Source organism: Bombus pyrosoma, linkage group LG13 (genome assembly GCF_014825855.1).
Source record: "Bombus pyrosoma isolate SC7728 linkage group LG13, ASM1482585v1, whole genome shotgun sequence".
Lineage (NCBI taxonomy): Eukaryota > Metazoa > Arthropoda > Insecta > Hymenoptera > Apidae > Bombus > Bombus pyrosoma.
The window spans coordinates 912,167-919,950 of record NC_057782.1 but is presented as its reverse complement, the minus strand read 5'-3'; positions in this window follow the sequence as shown (position 1 = coordinate 919,950).

Genomic DNA, 7,784 nt, shown 5'->3' with positions numbered 1-7,784 from the left:
GAGACATACACTATACAGTTCTGGTCAAAAATTCGGGAGGTTCTCTTTCGTTGGTATACATATATGTACACATTCAATATTTTCTTGTTCACTTCGTTGTAGAATAATAGAATCGCCAATAAATAAAATATAAAATTTGATTTGAAAGAAGTGAAGTTCAAAATATGTATAATGGCTACAAATGGTTTTGGCGTATACCCTCCTCTTCTAACGAAGCTCACTTTAATCAAGTTCTAGATTTCATTTTCATGGTATCAAATATTTGTAGTCATATAAAAGAATTAAATGGTACGAAACTTGATATAATCGGGCTTAATTAAGCAGTATACAAATGTTATAATAAATACGATAGTGTACAAGTACTTTTTGTAGTCACTGTACAATTCTCTTTATTTAGATATATTCTTGTCTAAAAAGTATCTTGAAGAAATTCCAAACTGATATCTTCTTTAATTTTTAAATCCCCAAAGCACGTAGTGATTCCAAACTTTTGGCGAGTAGTGTATATTCAACATACGTGACTGGACGTATTGAGCAAGATCGCAACCGAGATTTCCAAATCACTTTGTAAGTACACTTTTGTTCTATCGAATGACACGATCTTCATGAATCGACTTCGTGAAGACTTTGTTTGAAGAGCGGATCACGTTTTCCTTGGGAAGTTAGTCTTCGTTGAGGTTCAATGCCATTGATAGCAGCTGCATTCACGATACGTCAATGTGAAAAATGATTAACCACAATTGAACTTAACCCGGTACCTGTTTCGCCTTGAACTAGGTCTCTTTAAGATTCATTGATTTTCTTGCACCAGCTGGCGACCGCTGACGCGAACAGCTTTTATAAGGTTTTAAAATCAGCGATCAGTGAGAGGAATGCGGAGGAAATACGTTCAAGAAAGGATCAGTCGCTTGCGCTAACTCTCAAGAAACTTTATCGTGTAAGTACTGTTAATTGATCGTAAAGTAAGGAACATACTGGAAGGTTGATTATTGAGTGTTATTTATTACATTTGGAAAAGTCAGGCATTGAATTTGTTAATTAGGGAAGGCGAGATTATTTGTCATTTTAATAGTCAACATTTTGAACATGATAATATTTTTGCTTATAAATTTGCTATTTCTTTCGTATAGCGTTCAAATTATGTTATACATTCGCAGAAATAAAAACAGACTTAATTGAAATCGATTCAACTTTATGGAATTTTAAATGAATGATTATAGAAATTTATGATTAAAGGACAGTCTAGTAAACGGATTAAAGATTGATAAAATCAAATCCCCCCATAATCTCTGAATTTCTGACTGTTTTAGTGCTTACTTGAAATTAATGTTATTATTATATAATATATAGATATTAACTGTAATTTTCTTCATGCGGATAGATTATTGACTGAAAGGTGTGCTAAAGTAAAGAAATAAATTAATAATAAACTTTTTGATCGATAGTGTGTGTATTTATTCAAAATACGTGACAACGTAGAGAGCAAGATCGCAATCATATCATTCAAGCCGCTTTGTAAGGACACTTTCGTTTCAGCGTGTGATACGATTTTCGACTACGTAACAATTCGTTCGAAGAAAGGATCACATTTTTCTTGGAAAGTTGATCTTCGTTGAGATTCAATTCCATTGATAGCACTCGCGTTCACGATACATCGATATGAAACATTGGCAAACTGTGAAATACGATGTGAAACAAGATTAATCACAATCGAACTTAACGCGATACCTATCTCGCCTTGAAACAAGGGAAATATTAAAACTTGAGGACAAGAAAATCTACCCATAAGGCATCGAATTTTCCAAATAATCCTAATCTCAAATAAATATTCGATCTTCCTGTCCCCAAATATACGACTACCATTCAATAACAAACTCATCTAAATGTATCCACAAATTTATTTAAACTCTACCAAACTCTCCAGATGAACATTAAATTTCCTCATTTCGCTACCAACAAGCACAAAAAAAAAAAAGGAAAACCTCAAAGAAATACCTTTCATATAACGAAAGGGAACAATGGTTGAGCGAAATGGTTTCCACATTCGGTCGTATTACGACGCATTAATTGCCAGTGAACGGTGTACCGGCGGCAATTTTAAGAAATTAGTTGGTGGCTGGCTGCGTTTTCGGATGAAGAGTTGGAATGGGCCACTTCAGAAAGCAATAACGTCGAAACCGCGAGCGTGACTCTCGTTTCCACAGGATCACTTTACCCGTAGCTATTACGTTCCCATGTGCTCATGGGAGAAGAGCGTTGGTAGTAGTATATACCAGCGATATGGCGGCTCGTAAGACCAGGTGATACGGTGTAACATTGGAACAGCATTCCACGATGCAACTGATGCGCAGCGTTGCGCGGCGGCCACTTGCACACGACCCCCGTAAGACCGATGAACGTGATAGCGCGTCACGAACCCGTAGAAGCCGAACCTCTATCCACGTGCATATACGTAACTACCGCCATCTCAGCCTGGAATCTATTAGACAGCTTGGAAAAGCTGCTGATATCCGCTGATATCCGCTGATATCCTATACATATATGGCGGCATGTTGTGGATTTAGAAAATAAGAGCTGAAGGATTTAACGATGAAAAGTGTGTCACTTGGGGAAAGTACCTTTTTCATTGCGAGAAACATTACATTTTTATTTACTAGGAGTGCAAATGTCTATTCTATTTCATATCCATATAAATAAAATAGAAGGAAATACATTACATATAAAGTAGAAATTCGTTCTGAAGAATCTAGCAATGAAAAGTGTCATTTGGGAACAGAATTTTTTTCATTGCGAGAGGTAGAATTTAAATCTAACTTACGTAATACGTCAATTTATCTACCACGATTTTTTAATTAAAACACGGCAGCCGTTTACACAAAACGCATAATTCTAAATCATCAAGCCATTGTAAATAAACACTTTCAGTTTCATCAAACTCCAAAATTCCCACTCACCCCAACAATTCCCTCGAAACAACCCCAATACACTACAATTTTCCAAAGATCCACTCATAATCAAAGAAAACCTACTTCTGTTCATTTAGGAGCTGCGCCTCTCACATAATTGAGCTCAATTCCTAGGTGACAGGAAGCTTCGAAAAACATGGCGCGAAGGATTCCATCGAGTAAGATTGCTTGCCGCGAAAACCAATAATTGCACGCGAAATTGCGGCGGCAAAGTGACGCAACCCTACGCGACGGAGCTTTCGAGGTGGAACGACGGCGAGGAAAAAGCGTCGAGGACTACGATGGAAGGAGTAGAAAAGAGATGGAATGCCGGGCAGATATAAGTAGGCGGTCGAAAACATTTGCTTTCTTGCCGTGCCACGGCGAGGGCAATTTGCGGTGCGCTGCGAATGTTTCATTACCGTGAGGCGCTCCAGCCGAGCTACCGAATTTCGAATGAGCTACCGCCAGCCCCTGCGCAGTCTGTCAGCCCGCTGAAGACTCGTAATTGAAATCCGCTGCCTCCGGGATCCGGCTCTCTCTCTGGTCGACCGCAAATCGCGCGTGCAAACACTTTTGTCCCGGACCCGGCCGCAATTTGCATCGTTACATTGTGCGTGCGTGCACACGTAGATTCCGCATAGGGAGGAGTAGACCAAGGTGAAGGGTTATGCTCGAGCGAGGGAACCTTCAGAAGGGAAGATAATGGAGGGTGCTGCCACAGATTCTTCGTATGTTGACGGTTGGTTTAGATAATTCGTATGGTGTAACGAAATGAATGACGGAAACAATGTGTATCTTTTGTTGGGTTACAGTGGTGGATGAAGAAGGTTTTAGAGATAAGAGGACAAAAGGAATTATGTTTGTCAAGAGCATGAATGGATATGATATTGGTTTGAGAGTTTGAGATCATTCGTTTAATATAAAGAGAATGTGAATTTTTGAATAGACAAGTAGAAATAAAAATTATAAATACATACAGCAATTTCGCGAGAGTATTAAATTTCAATTGAGAAATTACAAAGATCAACGCATAATTATTAATTTATGATACATTTGCAAATAATTCTCTCTAACGCTTGTACTGTATTTTAGATCACTATCTTAAATGAATACAAAATTTTTACCATTTCCATAATAATCCGTATCAATTGTCTCATATTTATGAATAAAAAGATTAAAGCGATTTCTTCGCAGATCGACTGAATCCTCGGTATCATTCAAAAGTCTCTTCTGTGCTCGACGATTTGGTCGTTTGACATTCATAGATAACGAATCGTCTTTGATCCCGGAAAATAAGTCTCCGCAGAGGCAACATCGTCGAACGTTAGCACGCGATATTGCGTTATTAATATCAACGTGACACGTTTCGCCTCGACCCACGTCATCGTGGTCTGGTGGATATTAACGACGTTGAGACGCAGAAAAATTTCTCATTAAGACAGCCGTAATAAACGTCCAGTCCGTTTGGTGGAGTAATTTAACACGCTGCACGTGAATGAATTTGCGTTACAATCGCGAGCTTGCAAAACACAGATGCCAAGCGTGAAACAACGCTCCAACCGTCGTTGAAAACGATTCCGAAAGATCGACACTTTAATATCCTCTTCGTTCAGTTGGTCGCCCGAGAGACGAACTCGTCTGGAGGTAGACTGAAATCATTCATAAAAATCTATCCGCTGAAAGTGAGCTGCACGAAACGAGGGAACGCGACGAATGGAACAGAAACAAATTCATCTTCGGGAAGAGCAGCTCCGGAGCTACGTGGTTTAAACACTTCAGATGATGACGATGAGCTTCAGAAACATGATGTGATTTGTGTTTCGGAGCAGAAATTATTCATTGCTTTGGGTGCTGTGAAAAATGTGCTCTTTCGTTCATTTAAATAATGGAATGCTCTACCGTGGGATAGTATTAACATTGTTCTGTTTAATCAAGTAGTTGATTGTTCTTAAACTGTTCTTAAATTGTTCCTAAATTGTTCTTAAGTGGATCTATCATGCATTGAGTTCTACCCAATAATATTCTTCTCTTTAATTACAATCGACATTTTCGTAATTAGTTTCTTGGTTGGATGAATGAATTGCTGGGTAATCCAAAAGTATATGGCAGACAAATCGTTTATAGGTTGTACATAAAATAAAATACATTTGTATAGCGAAATCGTTAATTAAAAATAAAATGTTCTATTCTAGAATTTATATCGCTTTATTCCGTTACTTTTATTAAACACGAAATTTTTTTATTAGTTCGTGCATAAAAATTGTAAAAGCTCGTATCTTGAACTTTAACAATATGATTAATTATTATAGATACTTCTTAGATCATTTACATTATTGATCATTGTTATTATATTACTATATTTTTTGCTATTATAATATTATATCTATTTTATTTCATTATATTTTTTAAATTTATCTATCAGTGACCATATCTTTATTTTATAAAATCGTTATCTTTCTTTCCCTTTTATATTCTCACTTGCATTTGGTGCAAAGCTTTGATCGTGCAATCCTGTTTCTGCGCTGCAGAAGACTACCGTAAACGCGTATATTATTATTAGCATTAAATTCTCGCAGAAACCGTAACGCGAGACGGTATAATGCTGAAATCTCCACGAAAATCCGGCGGAATCGCAAATACAGCGCCACTGGTATTATGATATAACGCGGTATTGAATATGATACATGCTTATTCGAGCAAAACAGCTCCAAACTGGTGATCCTGAAGCAGGGAATGTTTGGTCCCCAAACGTTTTGATTTTTTCGTGATTCTCAGTAGCCAAAAGTTTTCCATTCGGCAGGAAGTAACTGAGAAACAGAGAGACTTTCACGGATCAGGTAGGTCGAATTTATGCCATGGGATTGTACAGAAAGGACGATTTCATCGATTTCACCGAATTCAGTGGCTTACCATCCGCAATTCGGGGATTAACGACGTCCCACAGTTCCGTCATCCACCGCCTAATCTCCTTCTTCTTCTTGGAAATGGTATGCTGTATTATTCTATAAAACGATGGACGATTTAGCGACGGAACTGCCTCAAAATTATCGACGATCATGGGGGATTGCGTGGCTCTGCTTTGTCTCTCATTCTCTCTTTTGATGATTTAATTTCGGCTGTTCGTGGAAGGATCTTGATCCTGATGGGATACAGTCGTCTTTTTTGAAGTGTATTTTATATAACGGAGAAATTGTACGGTAGAAGAGTTTGGTGATTTTTCTTGACTTTCATTATGAAATTGTATTTCTTTGAATATCTTGAAATACATGAATTAGGGTGAATATAATCTGTGGCGGCGCTCGACAGCGCAAATACCGCCACTCGACACTAACTAACAACGGACGACGGCAGCGCAGTGGTTAGCGCCTTAGGTTACGAACGTTCGGAACCTGAGATCGAATCCCGGCGACCGAACTCCGATTTTTCTTCCACGATTCTTCAATAGGAAGAAAATACAGCAGTTACCCCAGCAGCGACATCTACAGCCAGCAGCTACTAATATCACGGACAACATATACACTTCAAAATGGTGTGACCCCGACGTGATGTGATCGACTTCGAAACAGAGGTGTAACCATGATAGCGCTACTAGCGAGACTTCAAAGCCGCGAACCTACGCTGTGGAAAACTGGACCTCTATTGCTATGACGAACACGAAACAACGACGATACGCACCGTAGCGACGAGTATCCATCGCCACATCGAAGACCTCGCGCAACATCTGCACGGGTTTGACTACACGCGGTCGACGCTTTATCCCGCAGCGAAATGACAAATCCGCAGATGTCCGAACTCTCTAGTAAACGCACACGGAAACAACGAATGAATCGTACGACCATAGGCACAACACAAAAAAAAAGAGGCAGAAAACGTTATCACTAGTGGGGGTACTGTGACGGCACTCGACAGCACAAATACCACCACTCGACACTAACTAACAACGGACGACGGCACGCCAGTGGTTATCACCTTAGGTTACGGACGTTCGAAACCCGAGATCGAATCCCGGCGACCGAGTCCGATTTTTCTTCCACGATTCTTAAACAGGAAGAAAATAGAGCAGTACCCCAGCAGCCGCCAACTACTAAAATCACGGACAACATATACACCTCAAATCGATGAAGAAAATGTGATATTTGAATTAGCAAAGGTGAGAAATATTCTTTGTACGAGTACTCGTTTTTAATCTATCGCTCATTTTTTATTCGCTATAATGACGAATACTTTAGATATATGTATGTATATAATACTTAGTTACGCCTTTTTTTCAAGAAGTTTTAATTCAAAATATTGTACCCGTCTATGTACAATATTATACATTTTATCTATATCTATATTTATATTATATATATCTCTGTGACGTATAGTATTGTATATCGTAGTATTTTTGTACCTGTGTCGTATGTATTCTATCTATGTGCCTCTATAAAATATTTTATCTTTCATATCAACTATAAAATGAAGCACGAAAGTATTGTTTCTAAATATAAGAAACAATATAAGGTTTCAAATTAGCTAACCTCCTTTAAACATACCTTCTGCTATTATTATTACTAGACCAAGGTCTACTAGTCCTACAAATGCGTTCAAACCAGGCGAGTGAATATTTGTTCTTCCCTCTCTGTGATAAAATTAAAGTGCAAACGAGCATTCCTCCACAGTTTGGCGATTGCTCGCCGAATCGGTCACTGGAATTCGTTAATGACTAAATAATCCTAAATAATCCTAAGTCCTAAATGATTTTACTAACAGATTACCGGATGACAGTTTACATTGAATGAGTACGAGTAATGCTCTTGCTCGTTTAGTCTAAATCTTACCTTAAGGAAACTTAAC